Genomic DNA, 23,278 nt, shown 5'->3' on the forward strand with positions numbered 1-23,278 from the left:
GTGAGTTACCTCACCTACCTGAGGTCTCCCACTTCCATGTAAACAGACCCTAAGTAAAAGTGGGAACCAGCGCGATCAACTGCGCAAGTGAAAAAAAAAACATCAAAATTTTTATAGCAAGACTTAGTAACTAATTATAAAATGACTTTTGACTGTTCAGAATATTTTACACTAAGCCTCTTACACGAGTACTTTGATTGCAAATTTAAGTTAGTTGGTACAATCAAGTTTTTGGAACAATCGTGTCCCCCATGGGCCCATTGGCCCGTTCAGTGTTCTCAGATGCGATGCAGAAAGAGAGAAATATGAGTCGCGAGTCATTTGACCAGTAGCACTAGCTCAGACCGCAGTAGAGTGGCCTTCTTCGATGCTTTTATAATCTTTGGCTGGTCAAAAGTACATTCTGCGGTTGTTTCAGGGTTTGACAGGATTGTTTTTTAGGATTGTTTCTCTTTGGTCTGTGGTTCCAAGGGTTAAAAGCTTCCCTGCTGATAGAGTGTCATTAAGAAAATGCCGTCAGGTTTTTGACACTTTTTTGTTCAGGCCTAATAAAACTCAGCGTTCGTGTTACACCAATGACAAGCTACAGAGGAAACAAATGATGATATAATCTTTTCTCACCTCATGTTGGCATTTTCCCCAAGGGTGAAAATTATAAGATTCATCAACGGGTAAAGGCGTTTTTATTCAAAATCCCACTAAAATGAGTCTTGTTTTTCATACAGGCAAAAGAAGAGAAATTTCCACAAGAGTAGCATCATTGGTATTCCCAACCGTACGGGTGCACGATAGATCAGCGAACGAAGCAAGCATCACAAAACTAGCAGCGCCACCACAATCTAGACAGCAAAAACACTGTTCTCTTCTGAATACCATGAAAAATAAGGATGATAATGCGCCCGCAAAATTTTAGGTGCACATCATGCAATTACCTAACAAATCGCAATGGTAAAGGATTAATTACATTGTACAAAACAGCGTAGCAAATTCCGACAAGCCAAAAACAACAGGTTGCAAGGGGGGGTTTAACATATTTCTTGGAACAATCATGTAGTAACACTTCCATTTTTTTTTTTTTTTCAGCTCCGAGTGAAAAGTGTTTCTCGACTGAGCTGAATAAATTAGCGTTTACACCAGAAGGTATAAAACCAAGAAACACACCCAGTATTAAAATTGAAAGTAGCGACTGGAAAGGCGACCTAAATGCTGTGGTTTTACCTCTTGTGGATTAATTTGTTCTACATCAGTCAAGACGATAACAGGTTTGTTCTCTTAATAAGTCATTTCTCTTAGAGGTTTATACATCAGAGCCTGTCTCTGTAACTGCAATTTGTCATAAAGTAAAGGCAACACGTGTTGACTGAGTACGCGGCCAAACTCTTATATCCCACGATAGTCCTAGAAGTAAACTTGAGTTGCTGCTCCGTTTTTTTTTTCATTTGTCGACTTTGCCTAGTCTCTGTTTATTTCAGATAGATAATTTAAAGTTTTAACCTAGCCGTTTTTCCTAGGTCTTTGTCGTTAGAATCTGTTTCTTAATCTCTGAGAAATCATTTTCTGTGGCGAAAAAGTATCTAAATGTACATTGTAACCAAAACTAGCTTTTGTTCTTATTTCTAACTAAAATGAACAATTTTTACTTGGGTTTTAATTTTTTTTTCATGGATTATGATGGTCTCAAAATGATACTTATCTAGAGCGCCGATCTCGCGTTGATTATGACTTCATTTTACAAAAGAAAGTACGAATGAAACGGAAGACATTTGCCTTAAAGTAACGAAAATTAAACAAATGAGAATTTGTCCCCCTTTGTCGGCGTCGGTAAATTAATATTCAGCAACTTTGATGGAATATAATGATGCATAAGAATCAGCCAGGAAAACTGTGAAGACTAATCGTACAATGGAAATTAATTACTTCGCTAATCTCTCTTGTCTTGTCACACAGAAACTGAATCAGTAAAACTGATGGCGCATCCTACGAACTTCCATTCGCTCCCGTTCAACACTGCACGTACAGAGTCCTTGGAAAGTTCATTCCGACAGACGAACAGAAGGCCGACAGATAAGTATATTTGATATTATAGACTAGACTATTAAGTTGTTTTTACAACTGGGGACGAAAAAAGCTGTATTTACTTCGGAAAAAAACTAAACATAATTAATACTGGTGAATTTTAATCTGGACTATTTCAAAAAATATTCTACATGTTAGCATAAAACGTAAAGATTTGAGTTCATATATTCTCAGCTTTTTTAATTGACTGTTCTCAATATAGAAGCGCTACTATCTACAGGTTGTTGAAAAAGATCAAATAGTTCGCATGTTGCTATAATCGTCTAAATTTAAAACCATTCAGCTAAAATTTTATCCGAAGAATCCAACAGGATTGATATTTAGTATAATGGAGTAATTGTTTCTGGTGAACAGTTTATAAGGCTAGGAGATTTTATGAGGTGCTGCAAATATAGGCAAAAATTGGTCAACATTCATTCGATAGCTTTTTTGGCTTAGACAGAGACACTATTTGAAACCGCACGGCGTAATGATACGTTACTCTGGGCTTGATTCAATTAATAAGTAAAAATGCGGCATAAATAACGCATTTTTATATTTTATTGCGATGCTCTGCATGCAAGAAAGCACAATAAAGTCTAATTTTGCTTATATGCGTCTTTTGTGTGGTCTTTTGTTATTTTCGATAATTGATTGCTGTCTTTATAGTTGCCGGAATTTGAAACCTTGTGTTTCACTTTCTTGTCGGAGTCACTCAGTTTTCTGTTTCTCTGGCCTTACAGTTGCTTTTTCACATTCCTCGAAATTATTTTTTTTACCTTTGTTCAAAGTGATACCAACAAAACTTACACATTTTCGGTTGATATTCCAAACCTTTTTTTCATTTAAAACTTGGTTCATAAACAAATTTCAAGTCATTGAATTCAAACCACGAGACAATTTAGAATTCACTCCCTGGAATCTGGACTTTTTCAAGGGCGAGATGGATCATTAGAGTCTGGCGATCGCTTTCAGAGTCCCTGTGACAATATAACGGAGCTACCAATCTAGCTTTTTAAGCAAAAAAAAAACTAGGAAAATTTAAGAAAAACCGCGGAAATTACAATAAAGATAGCAAATACTGAACAAAAGATATAAATAGGCTAATCCATTAATAAGAAATCTGCCTAAGATATATCCTGAGATATAACTTGGGAAAATAAGGACATTAATTTCAGTACATGTCCTAATTGCAAATATCCTACATGTAAGTCTACTCTAAAGTAGGCTTAACTTTAATAGGATATATACATGTATACCCACAGTACTGTGAAAAAGACTTGAGGACAAAATTCGCAGAATTTCGTCCAATTGTCTATACTCTTTCTCTGACATTTCGTTTTGAAATGTCAGCGATTAACTGTCTAAAGATACGAAATTTCGTTTTTGCAAGCATTTTGTTGCGCCCGGCTGCGGTTCGGCTAAACGGTATTCATCGATAGACCTCTTTAGCTGGAATGTTTTGTTTTCCTAATGAGGGTCCCAGGGGAATTTGCCCCAAGGTCTTTTCATAAATTATGCGTACATATGCTCGTGAACGATAAAGATATTCGAAACAAACAGTTTTCTGGAGAATTATCACGTGGCCTGCATCGGGAAAACAAAACAGAAGCTAAGAAGGTCTGTTTGCTTATTGACTTGGTTCCTGGCAACTGGAGACAGAACAAGCAATTAAAGTTAAATTTAACTGGAAAGCGATGCGATAAAAAAATAACAAAAATTCGCCAAATTGAAATTAAGAAGCTGATTCAAAGCCTTTGTTTTACGTTTCGTTTTCTTTATCTAGAAGGACTGCGGATTACAAGCATTAAAATCTTACACAATAGCAAGCAGTGCAAGCCTTGTTTTGATCTTACACCAAAAGAGTCATTAAACTGCATAGGAACCCCTGGGAAAGAGCTTTATTCACCGCTAGTATGCTTCGTGAATCCGGCACCTAAGTGACAGCAATACAATTTTCACAATTTGGGTTCAAAAGATAGTACGAACTTCGATATTTTTTGAGCCATATTTGTAGATCATTTAAATCAAGCCCAAAGTACTCGGGTCTGCTTGAATCTATACTGACTTAGCTGAGAAAACTACCGAAAATATGTTGACCAATCTGCTGTTCAAGGCACCTCTTGACTGACCTCAAAACAACAGAGATAATGACAAAGATATAATTCCTTAGCGGTAGTATAATGATAATTCATATTTACTCACTTATTTATATTCTTTTACTGCATATACCTGTACTCATTGAGAGGATCGTTGATCTTTGTTTTTCGTTAGATTATGTGCTTGAGACACAGAAGACTAGACCATCCTGAAGGAATCAGTTTGCCGCTCACCTGTTGATCTTAAGAGCTGACAGTCCTGCAGGGGTCGTAACTGCCATTAGAAGAGTTGTCAGTTCTTTTTTCACCACGAAACAGACGAGTGTGGAGATAAGTATTGTTAACTTTTCATTCACCTTTCTCTCTTCCCAAGGGTGCTTAAACCGTTCATTTTTAGCTCCCACTGGATTTTTTGTGCGAGACCTGAGTTTGAAGTTGTTTTTCGCAGAAGGGAGGGCGAGAGCGTTTATACTCGAAAAACAAGGACATAAATTCTTCCCTTAATCTCCATGGGGATATTAAAAGCAAACTCGACTGTATTACGATTGGAAGAGGGAAGGAGGAAGGGCTTCAAACACCCAAAACGTAGGAGCAAAAAATTCTTCCCTTGATCTTTATGGGGAAGTAAATAAACAAACTAAAGTGTATTACGACTGGAAGAGGGGTGGAGGAGGGCTTCAAACACCCAAAAGCTGGGGCAAAAATTCTTCCTTTAAACTTCATGGGGTGAATTCGAGATTATTCTTGTACAAAAAGTCCCTTAACTGGCGATGGAAATCTTACTAAACTTAGGTGATCCCCAAGCAATCCATGTGAAGGACGTCATAGGCCATTTTGAGACTATTTTACGGAATGTTTGCGACTCTTTTCAATTGATCAGTTTAATTGCTTTAATATCGGTACAAAATTCGCTTTGCGTTCATCAAAAACCAAACAAGAATTTTATCTTTAGTATTTTACCGGAAACTCCGACGAAATAGCGTCGACTGGCATTAAATGGGTCCTCATTTAATCTTCTAACAATCACAAAGCTGACAAAAATACATATTTATTTGACTGTCTACTTCGTTGAGAAGGCAAAAGAAATTGTTCAAAGAAAACAACAAAACGACTTTGGCAAACATTGTGTTTTTCTGACTTTTAATTCTTGTAATATTTATGATAGTAACGAAATCAGAAATGAAAAACATAGCACTCAATTAATTTGGCTTTATATGTAACAGAAAATAATTTTCTTTCACGCTCGATAGATCACAAATACATCTATTGAGATCACTTTTAAATTCAATTCTGAGTTATTTTCTCAGGATAGTCTCATCAAATGAACATTTTGATGCCACTTAGATTGCTAGCTCGCAAATTTATTAGACTTAAGGCGACAAAGCTTGAAATAACTGGTGGTTGAATCAAATAAGGTAGATTACCAAAAACGTTAATCGTATTAAATTTCTTGGGTAAAGTATGCAGATGATTTATTATGGCCATTATAGACTAAGAACAATAAGCAAGAACTTCGGGGGAAGTGAAAGCATCTTTTCACAAAGCTATACGACACGATAGACTACTAAGCTACCTAAATTAAGAAATTTAGTTTAATTTTTTGTCTGCATGCCATGTGATTATTTGTTTGTGTTTATTTATTTATCTTTTTACTCATTTCTTATTACTATGGTAATTTATATTTTCCGTACGGTTTATAAATTTAGTGATGCTCAATTTTTCGTAACACTTTCAGCTTAAAGTTCTAGACTTATGAGATACAGAACTTCGTACTGAAAAAAGAACTTTCAAAGATGTAGACATTTTTTTTCTTGCTCTGTTTTTTCTTCTCGCTTTTTTTTTTTTCATTCACCCTGGGTAACAAATTATGTTACTAGCCAGGATAATGCATTCAAGTTTTCTGGATTGATTTTCCGACAATTTGACTAATGTTTGCTCTTCTCTTATTCACTTTGCAAATCACAATTAAACTAAGGGTCAAAATTTGAAACTTGGAAATATAAGAATTTAAACGCCATTTTAGATTCTAAAAGTTTCAAATTACCGAATTTTGAAAAGCCTGGACGAGAAATAGCCCAGTTAAATGGCACTTCACATGGATTGCGGTCCTTCCCCAATTAAAGGGTCCTGGGAATCTAATAAAATTGCAAAGCCACAATCAGATGACGAACTTTATATTTTTGATTGACACTTTTCTGCATCTGATTAATTCTCGGAGGATTTTCGTAATTCCCTGGGGACGCAGTTGTAATAAGGGGTGTATATTTAGCTAGAAGACTGGGGTTGAGCAAGTACATAATTGTAGTTAGCGATTATCAGCTTTTGAGGGACTGAGTCCTGTTCAATGAACACTTTGTGCTAAGATGTATTTTTTATTTCTTTCAGGCCAACAGAAGTATACAGATTTAATCTCAGAGATGTAAAGTTTTTTCATACGGATGACATCAACTTTGATTGGCAATAATAAAGTCCAGGTAAATACCTGTATACATCTCGGTGTACCAATGATGAGTTTTAGACATTAACTTCTGGCAATCTCAGTTGCAGCTGTTGGCTAATCTTGTGTTATATTTCTTCCTTTCAGATGTACAATTGTCCTCAAGTGTCTGTCAGTTTGAATAATGACTATTCGCAAGCCTGTAGGATGGATAAGTATCTTGTTAATTTTCCACTTTTAATTTACTGAACAACGGTCATGCAATTTACAACATTTTCAGAAAAAACCTTCCATAGGGTTTCAGTTTTTTAATTTTTATTCTTCAGAAGATGATTTAAAATGTATCCAAGAAATCAGCAAAATCAAAGTTACTCTGCACCGATCAACAGTTTTAAACGAAACCTTCGAAATCAAAAGGAGTATTTCTCTATCTGTTTCTTTCGTCATCTTTAGGATTTATTGTCATCGATTGGATAAAAACAACCGTAAGAATAGAAACCTTAATGAACCTCTGTTAGTTTTTCAGATTTAACTGGTTGGTTTTTGGTTTAGTCACTCAATTCTTGTTGTACACGGGCTCAGAATATCAAATGAACTGACTAATTATTTTTTCTGCATTTTGTACTATTTCATAAAGGCCTTTTTGCATAGATTTGAAATTATATTTTAAGGTTATCGTTATAAAAGGGAGGCAGATTTTTAAGATTGCGGCATAAGAATTTCTTTAAAATCTTGGTCTCAGTGATCAAATGATTTGCCTCATATATAGAGCGTCTTTGCTTCAGTGAAGGCTTGGTTCATGAACGTATATGACCTTTCTTTTTTTTTTTTGTTGATCGCATTTTTAGACACAGAAAAAAAGAACTAGAAATTTCTTACATATGCTTTCAACTAGGTTCCCCAAAATAAGGGTCAGCCAATTTCGGCATCTTTGAGTTTTTCGTCTGCCTGCACGTGTTATGTAATTTGCTTTGAGAAATCCGAACCACAGTGAGCTTCCTCTCTTACAGAGAGTTTTCAGTTTTTTTTTTCGTCCTGAAGAATTTATTTAAAATGTTCTTTTGATAGATTGTGTGATATCTTTTGAGTATCAAATTATTATCGACTGATTGAAATCAAGTTGATGTAGTAGATGACTATAACAGAAAAATAATTTTTGATGATAGTTTTATCTCTCGGTCAGCTCTTTATCAAATAATTTATTCCAAAGTTAGATTCAGAACTATGGGACTGTAGTACCTATAACCTTGTTTTGATTTCGTTACGGCTTATTCAGCAGTTTTTTTCGACCAAAATCCAGTAACTTACGAATTAGATTTCAGTAGTTTCGTTGATCTTAATTAATCAAACTTTTATTACCATGAATGAATAGGGCACCTGCCAAGAAGCTTTGATTGCTTCTTATAAGTATAGTAAACTTGAGAAAAGAAGCAAAGTTATAAAAAAACATTAGGAATGTATTTTCTGAAATATTGTTTGAAAAGCTCGCGCAAAAATAATCATTAACGGACGTAGCAATACGAAACCAGCGAAATAGAGTATTCGTTTCTGGATGATGTCAGGTTTAATACGTTATTTTTCAACAGCTTTCCTTTTCGTTTTTACCTTTTCCGTGCCATGGCAGAAAAAAAATCAGGTGAAAACTATTTAAAATAAGACGATTATAGTTTAGTCGAGATTTAACGTTTTCTAGATTGTATTTTGGTGAAAACACAGCTGTTACTATTTATTTCATGATTTCTGTTTTTTTGGAACGTTTAAGTTCCCGTTAACTTTATTTTATCCACGTAATATCCTTTTTTATTTGTTCTACCAAACACATCTCCTGAAAGAAACTCAGTGACCTTATCGTGAAAGCTTTTAATGTTTCAGGGGAGCTAAAATTGCCTATTTTGAATTGACTTGTTAAGAGTAGGAACAATTGAAAATTAAACAATTTTTTTTTTATTTTGTCTGCTAACTCTCATAAGAATTTCATTAAAATCTTAGTCTCACTGAACAAGTGTTTTGCCTTCTAGAGCTTCTGTCTCTAGCAGGCTTTGTTCATTGATGCACATTTCTTTCTTTCTACACTCTTCTTTTTTGTATATTAGACACAGAGAATTCGAGAATCGGGCATCGTACGTGCATTTTCCACATTTTGTTTACTCTTCTTATGTGGGAAGAAATTTTATAGTCGAGATTGTTAAGAGGCAGAACCACTAAATTCTCTGATTTAAAACTAATAACGTCATGGCAGTTAGTATACTCGATCGGTGTATTAAACGTTAGGTCCAGCAAGAACAGTTCAAACTTGTCAACATAATCTTTAGATTTCTTGGTCACTTTATTTACAAATATTTTTCCAAATTATCATGTTAGAATTTTCAGATTCTAAAAATGTCAGGAGTGTGTTTTTTGAATTCCACTTATCCCAGCCTTAATCAGTTCACGAGAACAGTTTCCTTTTTGTAAATATTGCGCATTATTTTTCAAAATTTTATGGCCAAAAAGTTTTATTTCTATTTAGAAATTGGATCATGATGTCTATCCTTTGTGATTAGAAACTGAGTGCATCTTTAAGTCGTTTAATATACTAATTTCTGGACCAATAAAAAAAGTACCGCTAGCTACATTTTTCTTGTGCTTCAAGTGAGTTTTTTGTTTCCATAAGTTGCCTCTGAAGATAAGAAAGTATTTCTTTTTTATTGATATGTTGAATGCACTTCTACAACTTATAAACAAGAACAAATACTATAGAGATCATTAATGTTTACCTCGTTTTGTTTGCTTAATTTATAACAGTTATCTAAAATACATTTAGAAAGTTATTGTTCAAAATAAGTTCAGTTTATCCAGTTTTACTCAGGAAATATCCTTCTTGATTTGTTCTTCCAAAACCCGCTTTTCCATTTCAAACATTTGAATCTTGTACTGTGGGAAAATATACTTTTCTAGGTTGAAAAACTCTTCTAGAACTCAAAACGTTTCACATGCAGCTAGGGCAAATCGGAAGTGAAAGAATTTTTGAAAAAGCGTTGCTTTCTAGCCTTGAGTTTCACAACATTTACGCCTATTCACACTGGGAGGGCTTTTATAGCCCCCGCTCAAATTTAACAATGAATTACTTCAAACTGTTCAAGATATGACCGCCAATTGAACTTAGCGACTTTTCCTAAAATTAATTTGGAAATATTGGTAAGTCTTCTTGACGTGTTCAACATCGACATCGCCAGGGCAAACAATGTTTGACAGCCAGAAAAAAATTGCATAGTTATCCAATTTATGTTAGCTGTTAATGCAACCCGGATTATTAGGCAGTTATTTGAGATAAACATGAGTTTAAAACGAACCAAAATGACAGGTGTCAAGTTTAATTTACAATAATGTTTACTCCTTTCAGAATTTGGCTACGTCTTACTCGAAGCTAGATTATTTTTTCCAAGATACCCTTTTATAAACAAATGAAATTCAATATTATCAATGATTCTCTCAATAACGCAAAATCATAATAAAATAGATTTAATTAATTCAAAATACAAATTTAAGATGGCGGATACTTTCAGTTCGTTCTTTTATCATACATGACTTCATCGTGACGTCATTGCTATTGTGAAAGATTTTCTGTTCAATGTTTGCTAACCTAAGGATTTCATTAGACACGTTCCTATTTTGGTTTTCTGACTTAATACCTATTTTTAGAGGCTAGAACGGTGAAATATGGGTTCAGGAAATAAAATTAATTGACAATGGCGTCTAATAAGGTCACGTTGATTATAAATTTCAAGTTATCTAGACTTAACTAGAAATTCAACCAGTAGGAAAGACTTGGTGAAAATTCGTATAAGTAACCACAAACTCATGATTTAAACTGGAAGAAATAATCAAACTCCCCGCAACGATAGATTCTGCCCTGTTTGTAACGCTGGTATAATTGAAGACGAATTTCATTTTCTCTTGCATTGTCCAAAGTAATCAGTCCCAAGGGAAAACTTCTACAATCAAATCCAACAAAATTTTGTCGATTTTAATCAGCTATCTTGCACAGAATTGGTAATTAAATTGATGAATTCACAGAATTTTCCTGTAAATTCACATTTGTCGAAATTTGTTTCATTATGTAATGATTTACGTAATAATTTGTTATCAAATCATACTGATGACACTTGACTGACTATTGTTATCATTGCATTGTATTATCATTAGTATATTAAATTGTAATTCTATGTTAAAGCTTTTGCAATACTGTAACACATATAGTCATGCAAATAAAGTTTATGTTGTTGTTGTTGTTTAAGCGATAAGTACTTTTTTTGAATAAATTCAGTGGCTGCATCGTAAAGGTTTTCCCGTTATATTTTAGAGGGGCCAATAAAGCCCAGTATGAATTGACTTAAGATCGAGTGGGAACACTGAATTAGAAGGAGTCTTTTTCTACATTTCGTCTGCCATTTTCAATAGGAATTTCACTAATACCTTACCAAATTTAAATATGAAAAGAAAAACGAAAAGGATTCTGGTCGTAGTGGTAAAATGACACCATCCTGCAAATGGGCACATGTATTTCTTTCTATATTTCTTTTGTTTGTATATCAGAATAGAGAAGAATTTGAACTGATCTCGCTACTCATCCCGTTACTATAAAATTTTTGCATTCGTAATTTGGAGCCAAAACAACTCTTAGACCAGGAAATATAGAACAAGAAATTTAACTTGCAACAATGAATTTCGATTTCTGGGTCATCCAATATTTACTGAAACGTTTTCGAGTTCTATTAAGTATGTCGCCTGATGCACTTGAGTGAAACAAATTATCACTTATAAAATTTCAAATTCTTAGTTTTAAAAAGTGAAAGAACCATATATTTTTTTTTATATTTTAAAGAGAAGAGCACGTTTTGCTACAACAAAGGTTGAGCTGAAATAAGAACAAAGTATTCTCATACATTATTAATTCTCGAACTCTTTCTTTGTTGGTAATACGTTTCTATTTTGGCCATCGAAATATTAGAGTAATTTTGAGTAAAATCGAACCATCATTTCATCAGTGTTTTATTTCAATGGGTTTCTTGGGTTTTACTCGCTATTTGCTTATCTCCCATAAGTTTTGTTTACTAGCTGATTCTATACGCTAGGCTATTTTTTTCATGTCCTCAAAATTATGGTTGTCGAAATAAATAAATGTATAATATAATAAACGAGCAAATATTTTACCAACATTTGGTTTTTTCTTTCAGGCTTACCATGCAAGTAACATGGATTTAGAATGTAATCTTCCAGTAAAATTGAGTTAAACTGATTTGGAACTGATTTTGTTAATTGCGTGGTGAAATATCTGGTATCGGAAGGGGATTTTATGCAAGGCTAATACTAGAGAAAAGTGCATTAGCAAAGGTTTCGTTTCTTTATTTTGGCCTACGTAATTACTCTTTAATAAAGGATACAATAAAATCCGTCTTTCTCTATAAATTTTGCTTACCACACTCGCAATCCTTAAAGCTTGGGAATGGTGATAACATGCAAAGGCACAAGGTCTCCAATTTTTCCAGTTAATTTCAGTATTATACGTTTCACACAATATCTCATAAGTGAACTTAACTGAGAACCAAAACGCCCAAAAACCTATTTCATGTTTTTACTCTACCTCATTTCCCTATAGACGCATTACAGGAGGACTTTCTTCAGTTGAAATAAATCAAATATACAATACGGAAAGGAAACGAACGCCCGAAAACGTTTACCTGTAATAAAAAATCTGCCAAGTAGAAATGTAGGTTGCAATGGTTTTACCTTAGTGATGCTACCAAAAGTCTGATGCTGCCATCTTCTTTTCATGGACGAGTTTTCAGAAGCAACTGAAAAGAGCCTAAATTGTAAACTGGAAAAGAAACATGTGCCAGTAAGCGAAAGTACAGCAGGGTAATATCCTAAAACCAAGCTCAAAGTGTTTTCTAGTACTCACACAGATTCAGAAATAAAAACTAACGAACTATATTTATTGTTTAAAAGAATTCTTAACCTCAAAGTTCGTCTCATTTCTATTTTAATTTCTTTCAGACAGAATGTACTTCTGAATGAAGTTCAAGAGCCCTGACCTTGAAGAAGATACACCACAAAGGGAACGAAAAACATTAAAAGAAAACATTAAATTACCGCAACCTTTCGAGGATTTTGCGGACAATTATGTTGTGTTACTCAAGGACATATTTTAAATATAAGACGTATTACAAGTTTAATTTTTTAAATGTAAATAGAAAAGTTAGAGAGTTTATTCCTTAAGGAAAAACTTGTCTGATTTTTCTGTCTATGTTACCATACAAAACATTCATGCGGAGACTTTTCAAGAAAAACCTGCTACTACAGTCACCAGCAGAAGGTAAGTAAGGGTAAGTAAGGTCTCAATTTAGACTAGTAAGATTTTTAAGAAGTTTAATTTGGTGGTGTAGATGGAGAAGAAGTCATGATCACTTTTTTGAAATTTATCATTTTCACAGAGACGATAATGCACCTTGTTTACCCCAAAACTTTTGCATAACCCTTGTCTTCAATTTCTCTTTGGGATGACTGTAATCACGTCCCAGGACAAATTGGATACAATGGTTAGGCTAAATATTAGAGGTAAACAAGGTGTATTATCGTCTTAGTAAAAATGGTAAATATAAAAAAAGTGATCATGACTTCTTCTCCATTTAAACCACCAAATAAAACTTATCAAATATCTTACTAGTTTATGTTTATCAATCGAGACCTTTCCTACCCTTACTTAACATCTGCTAGTGACTTAAGTGGAAGGTTTTTCTGGAAAAGATTTTGCATAAATGTTTTGTTTGGTAACATAGATAGAAAATCAAACAAGTTTTTTCTTGAGGAATAAACACTCTAACTTTTCCCCCTGGGGTGTGGGGGGCCGAGCCCACACCCCACTCTCCCCCTTCCCGGGAGGGGAGTGGGGGAGGGGGGTTTGGGCGGGAGCCCACACCCCACTCTCCCCCTTCCCGGGAGGGGAGTGGGGGAGGGGGGTTTGGGCGGGAGCCCACACCCCACTCTCCCCCTTCCCGGGAGGGGAGTGGGGGAGGGGGGTTTGGGCGGGAGCCCACACCCCACTCTCCCCCTTCCCGGGAGGGGAGTGGGGGAGGGGGGTTTGGGCGGGAGCCCACACCCCACTCTCCCCCTTCCCGGGAGGGGAGTGGGGGAGGGGGGTTTGGGCGGGAGCCCACACCCCACTCTCCCCCTTCCCGGGAGGGGAGTGGGGGAGGGGGGTTTGGGCGGGAGCCCACACCCCACTCTCCCCCTTCCCGGGAGGGGAGTGGGGGAGGGGGGTTTGGGCGGGAGCCCACACCCCACTCTCCCCCTTCCCGGGAGGGGAGTGGGGGAGGGGGGTTTGGGCGGGAGCCCACACCCCACTCTCCCCCTTCCCGGGAGGGGAGTGGGGGAGGGGGGTTTGGGCGGGAGCCCACACCCCACTCTCCCCCTTCCCGGGAGGGGAGTGGGGGAGGGGGGTTTGGGCGGGAGCCCACACCCCACTCTCCCCCTTCCCGGGAGGGGAGTGGGGGAGGGGGGTTTGGGCGGGAGCCCACACCCCACTGCCGGATAATTTATTCATATATTCATATCTATCTTACTCAAAAGAGCGCCGCATTACCCCTTTAAAATTTGTTTACTCAAAAGAGCGCCGCACTGCCGTTTCTTAGATAATGGGGTATTTTTAGAACTTCGCTTCTTAAATGAGCGCCGCACTGCCGTGTTCTTGAAAATGGTTTAGTGTTAAAAATCGTTATACTCAAAAGAGCGCCGCTTTGCAGTTTTTTTAATATTGTACTCAGAAGAGCGCAGCACTACCGTGTTCTTGAAAATGGAGCATTATTAACATCTGTATTCTTAAAAGAGCGCCGCACTGCCTTGTTCTAGAAAATGGAATAGGTTTTTGGTTATGCACATATCTCAAGTTTCCTAGGGCTATCGGGAGACAATTTAAGGCTTGACAGCATTTGATTTCAAAGACGTTATAGTTACTGCTTGTTGGCTACTAAACGTTTATTTGTTCTCTTTTCAAATACACAACTAGTTTATAGGATAAATATTGACAAGTAATACTAATTGCATAAAATAAGAACTAACAATTATTATACCCGGTTGACAACACAGAAAATATACCATAAATTTCCGAAATTAAGCGCCTGGGTTTTTACTTTTCAGTCCCATTTAAGGGGATTATTTTGGGAGGGGCTTACATGGAGAAAGGAAATTTACGTCTCAAAACTTATCGCCCTGAGCAGGTAGATCCTACTAAAACTCAGCCATGAAAGTACTTTGTGCTTTGTGGAAATCCAAGTCAAGGGTTAAGAGTGGACTACGCAAACAGCAATATACTGTGAAACTTTTTTACTGCAATCATTTAACACCCGTAATAGCTCTTTGGCAAATGCAAAAATTCATGTCACTGTACAAGTTTTTGCTTTGCTTGATTTTCAATTTGAGGGCAATAGGCAATTTTCACGATGATGATGTTTGACTACAACTACCAGAATTCATTTCGTCTTTGCTTTCTTATTTAAATTTGTCAATCCCGCTGAGGTTTAAAGAACAATAGCCTTCATTTACACAAGAAAAGAGCAAACTGAATGATTGTGGTAGTTGTAGTAAAATGACGTCATCGTGCAATTGTCCTATTTCCAAGAACAGGCCCTGAGGGCTTATATTCGAAAGGCGATTTCACAGAAGGTTTTTTAGCGTTACGAGTTTGGGGGCTTATACTTCTAGGGACTTATTTTCGGAATTTTACGGTATTTACCGCGACGAGTTTTTCATCCTGATAATTTACATGCGTGTTATCTCCTGTACATATATTTTCGTTACAATGGCGAAGCTAATGAAGAAAGCTCTTCATCCACCCTAACCCCTTTCCCCATTCCTCTCCCGGGGAGGGAAGAGTTAGTGTGGCTACTAGTCTTATCCCTGTTCCCTTCCGTTTAGTCACCAGCAGATCATAATCGGGGTAAGGAAGGTCCCGATTTCCAAACAAAGTCTTTTTTCTATATATTCACCACTTTCGGCCCGCAGTAATTGGCGCTAACTGTTGCGGTGTCCCCGCTTGTACCCCTGTGAATATATGAACACTTTTTTTATAGTGTAAATCTTATTGTCTGGCAAAGCTAATAAAATAAAATAAAAACAACTTCCACTTAGATGATAATGCACCTTAATATACCCAAACTTTTGCATAACCATCGTTTCCAATTTCTCCTGGGTATTACAGTGGTCCCAAGAGAAATCAAAGACAATACTTATGCAAAATTTAAGGTCTACAAAAAATTTGTGAATTTGAAAAGAGTTCTCTAACGGTTTTAACGCACAGAGAATACCACGTGATCTACAATGGGTTGTTATCATAAGGAGCATATCATTATAAAATAAAGTATAACAGAAATTACTGTCTTATGAAATATTAATATCTATCTCAAATGTCACTGAATAAAAATTCCCATTTGCAAAGGAGGGGGGTTGTTTAACTTGGCAGGGTTGATATGCATATTTACACATGACCTTGAAAAACCACCAAGTTCTTTTATTAATACGAGCAAGACTTCCAAGGAAAACTTCCTTCTGTATTCCTATGGATTTAGGTTCTGCCGAAGGAAGTGTTATTTTATTCAATGAGCTGCCCTCTGCAAATGTTCAATGACAATACACAGAAAACCTGATTGAGAGAAAGCAATGCTAAAGAACAAGAACAACTAAACGGTCACTAGACCTGTGAGATTATGAACAATTTGAGCTTAACCTAACTTTTTGGGTTTCTAATTAGACATGTGGCTGAGAATGGCTGATGCCAGGCTCGTTTCCCATTATCTAAAGCTAACACATGGGAATGGGTTGAGTTTGTTGTTGGTTCTCTCCTTTGCTCTGAGAGGTTTTTTCTGGATACTCCGGATTTCCCCTCTCCTCAAAAACCAACATTTCCAAATTCCAAATTGACCAGGTATCAGGAAGACGAACAACCACTTTGTGGATGTGCTACCTCCAAATCATTATTTATTATTTATTTATTTATGAGGTAGTGGGTATACAAATTGTTAGCTACAAGCTCGCTGCCTTAGGTGCCCTTTCTTTTAAAGGATCAATGGTATTTCCTGCTTTCACGCACGGCCTATTGGGGCAAGCTTTTTGTTTGCCTTGTTCCAGTGCATTTCTTGCATGTAAGTATAATAGTTTCATACTACTTGAGTGGCCAAAAACTGTTATGCAGAGAAGAAATACCCTTGATCCTTTAAACGAGAAGTATATTTCCAAATGATAGTATCTTTTTGCCTCAGCACCCGAGGCAGCTTGTAGCTAATAAAATTGTATGTAATAATATATAGATTTAAAGGCAAAGTTCCCATTATTAAATTTATAATTATTTTTACTTTAAACAATAAACTTGTAACCTTTGCAAAGAAATCCACTTGGAGTTGAGCCATGTGGAATTGGTCAGCAGATACCCTGTTTTGACAGCTGTCAACTGCCCACAACATTACATGGATGTGCAATATCATGTTGCAAGCTCCCACACTAGCTAGAAAGTGACATTTCACCTTGGTTTCCCGTGGTGTGGACAGAGGGAGGGAGGGACGGGTGATCATGTGACAACCAAAACTTCTCGGATAGATTGACAACCAAATTATCTTAGCTAAGGTAAATTCCTGCATTTGTCTTGTTCCAAGGCATTCTTCCCTCGCAGCATGGTGATTTTGTATCACACAATTGACCACCTTCAAAAGACCCACTGTACCATATGACTGGTCTAGAGTATTCAATAAAAAATAGGTTTTGAAATTTACGTTGGGGACATAAATAACTCCCCTTCATCCCAGGGTGCAAAACTGGAAATTTCATTTGAGAGGGCCTCATTACTATAAAGGGATAATCTATTTTAAAAATGACTGGCACTGGAAAAATAAGAAAAAAATAGCAAATGGCAGACAAATGGAGAAAGTAGAAATACTATCATTGTCATATGGTCAGTCATATAGCACAAATGGCTGAAAGATTTTGTTTACCCACTACAATTAATAGAAGAGTAAATTCAGACAATTGGTCACTTATGCTGTGCAGCTGCCAGGGTGCAAAGAAAGTCAGTTTTACAGCCTGCCATTCGGGCAAGCTGTAGCTAGCACGTACTAGCCCACCAGTCATTTCAACTAGCCCCAAAACCGTTTTTTATTTGCAGGATTGATTACAATCCTTCTGTAATTTGAATTTCCCAAAAAAACAACACTTGCCCGTTGGGCAAGTTAAGACCAAAATTCACTAGCCTGATAGCAAAATCCACTAGTCCCAGGCTATCGGACACAACTTTCTTTGCACGCTGAGCTGCAAACTTCAATAATTCAACCCATCTATAATGTCCACTATCTTTGCTACTTTTTCTAGTTTTACTCTTTACGTGCCCAGCTCTTCTGTTACCAGCTAGTTCAAGGGCATGTCTGCATCATTATCATGCATGTAATAAAGTAGCCTGTTTGTCCTATATGCTCTTTTACTAAAATATATTTCTCAAAATATCTTTAGTTAAAAGCTGGTTTAGGTCATAGCCACTACTAAGTAACCCCCCCTCCCCCCCCAAAAATGGAATTATAATGGCAACTGTATCTTCAAATTTCAATTTGAAGTGCTACTATGATGGAGAAATCAATTCTCTTTTCTTTTAACTAAATTATTATTTTTTTGATTTCCCATGATTATTTGGTTTCACAGTGCGTCCATCATAAAATACATGTAATAATCTTCTGTTCCAGTTGAGTGGCAACAATAGAAATTATTGATTGAAAGTCACTGTGATGTCATTTCATCAACAGATTAAAACTGACATGTACAAATTCATGGTTCATACAACTTCAGACCAACAAATTTCAAGCACTTTTTAAGGACAAATTACAGTTTCCTTTTAAACTATGAAGTCATTTACGATTTTTACTTCTTCAGTCTTACCACTTTCCATGACAACATGACTGGGTATGACTTGAAGTTGCATCTTAGGTACAGAAATACAATTTGAATTAAATAAAATAATGTTCATGCTCAAGAACTTTTTAACATCTAGATTACCTGTGGGTTGTACAGGTTCTTACACCAAGGATGAGCCAAATTTTCCTCTGTGAAATACCTGTAACCTAATTTAACAGAAAACAGTGTGGCAAGGTATTGAATTTTGAGGACTATTCAAGACCTAGTAAAGAAATCCAATATTTTTTAAGGACCTTAAGCCAATTCAAGGACTTTTTAAGATGACAACTAAAATGCAAGGCCATTTCAAGCTTGTACAAATGATGTATGAATGCTGCTAACTTAACACAGGGTTTGAGAATTGGAAGAATTTAAATTTCTGGAAGCTCAACTGCAGCATACTAAATAAGCAGCATTCATACACTTAAGTCCAATTCTCTGAAACAATCACTTTCATTCTTGATGCAACTCTTGCTGCCACTTGACATACACAAAATTTATTTCGGTAAATTAATGTGGACAGGGGAACCACAAAATCATTGCCAAAATAACAGCCTTTTCTTTGAAATAACGACCTGAAATGGTCATTAAATAATTATTATTTCCCAAATGTACCTGCAGAGAAAAGAGAATTGACTCTGACCGTTATAGCACATTAAACATCCTTTGCTTTGTCATAAAATTAGTATGAAGCAAAGACAACCGATCCTTGAATGCAGCTTCTTTTATCATGAAATTTCACCACCAGTGTGCAGCCGCAGTCTGTAATCACAAACTTCCTTATTCTGTTGGATTCATGGTGCTGGGGAAAAAATAAACAACTATTCAGTCTACACCTAAACTGACATTGTTGTTGATATTATGATTTATCAATAGACACTTGGATGGTTTTATTTTAAACAAAAACAGTAAGTAAAAATCCTGGAAATAACACCTTAACCCTTTAACGAAAGCTTTAGTCATTATTATTTTTTGTTCCATATGGAACAATGCATAATTTCCTTCCTGGACCAATTTAGCTTTCAGTTTAAGCTATCAAGATGGTAAAAAACGTCAGCAAAGATAGATCTTTTCACCAATACCTCGGTCTGGATATTCTGACCAATTCTGACAAACTTACACTTACTAAAAAAAGAAACATGTTGCAGCACCAGAGGGTTAAATTAATCAGTGAAGTGGACCAGTTTGAGAGGACTTGTTGAAAACTGACAAAGATATAGCTCCATAGAGTCAGCACATATCAAATTTAAACTTGGTGAGTAGTGTTGATGAATATTAGCTTACTGGACATCAAAACTCGCAAAACTGAGAATAGGGTCTATCTTGAGAATGTTTTATATGAAATTTTGAAACTGAGAAGTGGTCTGCAAACCAAGGCACAGCTTAGCTGTGCAATTTGAAGTGGTAAAAGATAAAACAAATGAAAAGTATCATGTAAATCAGGGGCGGATCTAGGGGAGGGTGCAGGGGGTGCGCACCCCCCCTGAGATGACCTGCAGTTTTCTAATACAACTGGTATTCTCCAAAAAAAAAAAACTATGTGGTTTATTGGTGTTGAAGTAGAGCAAGAGACGAGTGCACCCCCTCCTAAAAAAAATCCTGGATCCGCCCCTGTAAATTCCTCCTCAACAAGAAGAGGCTGGTATTATTCACTCATAAAAAATTAAACTTTTTAGAGCAATTTCCCCAATCAATTACAATGAGAATAAAACTCACAAAAGGCAGGAGAATGGGCATGAGCTGTTGCAGCTAGATAAACATTATTTTGAAAGCTCCACGAACCTGGCTTTGAGAAATCAACACAACACAGTGAATTTTTTTTTTTCTACGTCCTTCCCTTTACTAACAGTGCCACAGCAGTTACAAACATGGGAAACAACGATTTAGATAAAAAGCAGCTGAGGATAAGCAGCTCTGGCACCCACACGGATTCCATTGAAGCAGCCCAAGATGGCGACTACCGGTACATTAAAATGATGCTAATAGAATATCACAGTCTCATACTAAGACTTACAGCTATCAAACATGATACTAAAATTTGAGAAGAAGGAATTTTTAGCCTGGAAGCTAGACTGAATGAAGCTCAAGTGGAAATACAAGCCCTAAAAAAAACCTCTGAAGTAAATAAGACAGTGAATGACACGATGGGTTTTCAATAATAATTGACGTAGCAAGCAGGTTTGAATAGAGTAACTGACTGTATCAACAAGGGGCCGAAAATCTTGTACCTCTAGGGGAGTCTGGGGGTGCCCCGTTCTCCATAAATTGAAAGAAAATTTTGAAATTCAAAGCCCTAAAATGCGATTTCCAACGTTCTGGGCCCAGTTGTTCGAAGGCCGACAAGCGCTTAACCCGAGGTTAAATTTAACCCGGGTTTCATTTTATTGTGTTCAAAAGCATTTTCTCGGATAATTATCTCTGTTTTTTTTAAGCTTCCAATAATCAACTTGTAGACAAAAAGAATTAAAACTGAAATTATTCTTAAGCTTTCATATCTGAACTTAAATCTCGCACTAACCCTGGGTTACCTTAACCCAGCTTTGAACAACTCAGTCCTGGGGACTAAATTGAATACAAAAGAGTGTGCTTGTCCCTGAATCAACAAAATGTAGCTTTTATTCAAGTTCCAATTTATCTGCCACACAATCAACTCTTACAAGCAATGAACAAATGGCGATAATTAAAATTACGTACATTTGCGCGCGAAGAAATTCCACATAGACATCCAAAGAAACATGGGAAAATTGACTGAAGCACAGCGTTTGCAAACTAAAACATAACTCAAAACCAGTGAGCCTTTACCTTTTCATTCAGTTTTAATAACATATGTTTTGTTTACAAAACACTGTGAGAGCTAGTTGCTTTTTCTTTCAGGGAGAAAAGTAGCGGACTTCACTGAGCAAAGTAACTGACGCATTTAAGATTCCCTTGAGTACACCCAAGATGAACATGAAGACCTTGTAGAATGTGTCGCAAATTGTGAAAACAAGCAGTCCACTTGTTGGGATGAACTGACTCATTTTAACATTTATAGTCATCTAGTCGTTGAAGAAATCTAATTTTCTACAGAGTCAATGAGGCGGTGGTTTCATTAAGAATTGCAGTAGCAGGAGCATAGTGTAAAGTAACAGGAAAATATTTTGAAAGGGCGAAGAACTTTCCTGGAAAGAGCTTGAAAACAAGTCTGGAAATACTGCGTTTAAACCCTGCTGAGACTGATAGCAAATTTTATTTCTCCTACCTTCCGAACAAAAAACACTGCATACCTCTACACTTTTTAGAAGTCATCGTTAAAATAGAAAAATCTCAAAATTTGCATTTGTTTCATAGCAGTTCACAAAGAAATCGTTCTTTTTATTCATAAAGGTAGTTGATTCTTATCGCTTAAACTTTTCTTGTCGTAACTTTGCCAATGATTTTTTCATCATGTAATTTATTTTGCTTCATGTTTTATTTCATTTGTATTTGTTCATTTAATAACTTTTTGCGAGCAAATAAAAATTGTCGAGCATACAGTCTACTCTCCAGCCGTAGCCGTAGAACTATGCACAGTAGACGGAGAATTCTCCTATCTCCGATGCTTAATGAAACCCCTGTGCAAAATACAGTTATAAGCTTAATCAACAAAGTAAACAACTTATCTTCCTCATAAAGCCAGTTAATGTCCTGGTAATTAAATTAACCTTGCAGAATTTAAGGCCCAGATCTGTTTTCTAGCTGGAGTTTTGAATGTTTCTATCCATGAATGTTTAATAGTTAACGTTTCTTGCATTTTCTCAATGTACAGACAGGCTTGACAAATGGTTACGAGTTTAGTAACTCTTTTGCGTCTACCCAAAGATGGTATGATTCGCTTTAATTTTTGTAACAGCATTTTGTGGCAACTCTCCCGCAGTGGAAGAAATTACTAAGTTGTGCGTGGAACTAGTGAAGTACACAAGAAGGGCTTTGAGAGGAGGCTGTGGCTTTAACAACATCAGCCTGTGGTTTGCAACAACATGGTTTTCAGCAGGGACTGTCATGTGAGACTCTACTCATCACCGTCATGTACGAACAGGCATCAGTCCTAAACGTCAATGGTCAAGTTGATGCTGTATTTCTAGACTTCGCAAAAGCTTTCGATCCCGTCCCCCACAAACAGCATTTAATTAAGGCTGACTACTACAGAATTCGCAATAAGGCCAACATCTGGCTTCAAAGCTTTCTAACTGGGTGAAGCCTACCAGTTGTGGTTAACGGTTCTGCTTCTTCGTAGTTGCCTGCAGTTTCCTGGGTGCCTCAAGGAACCATATTGGGTCCCATTCTTTTTTAATATTTATTAACAATCTACCCACCAATATCACATCTAGCATTAAGCTCTTCCCTTACGACTGTGTTCTTTACCGGCTCTGCACCCACGGACAAAACCAGTGTGTACAACAAAATATTTTTGTAACATACGTAAGACAACTTTAACATTGCTGAGTATTCTTGGCTTTTTATTATCTGTTGGTGAGCAGATGTGGTGTTTTATCCATACTCAAAATATTTGTCAGCGTTCTCGTGTAAGCGCAAATTCCGGCAATTTGGCGTGGATTTGTAAAGACGTGTGTGTGGCGAGTTCAATAATTTGCAAAGACACTTTTTTACAGCAAAAATCTTCCAAGACGTAAAAGAACAACAGAAAGAATTTATAATCACTAGACAAAGAAGGTCCCTTTACCGCTTGCAATTAGTCGCTTCA

General features: G+C 36.5%; 1 protein-coding gene across 2 annotated transcripts in view; it reads left to right on the forward strand.

The window, feature by feature from the left end:
• The window catches only part of LOC140941153 (ADP-ribosylhydrolase ARH1-like), a 245,793-nt gene that overhangs the window by 76,964 nt on the left and 145,551 nt on the right, over positions 1-23,278 (forward strand). The window lies entirely within an intron of this gene.

Source organism: Porites lutea, chromosome 6, assembly GCF_958299795.1.
Source record: "Porites lutea chromosome 6, jaPorLute2.1, whole genome shotgun sequence".
Lineage (NCBI taxonomy): Eukaryota > Metazoa > Cnidaria > Anthozoa > Scleractinia > Poritidae > Porites > Porites lutea.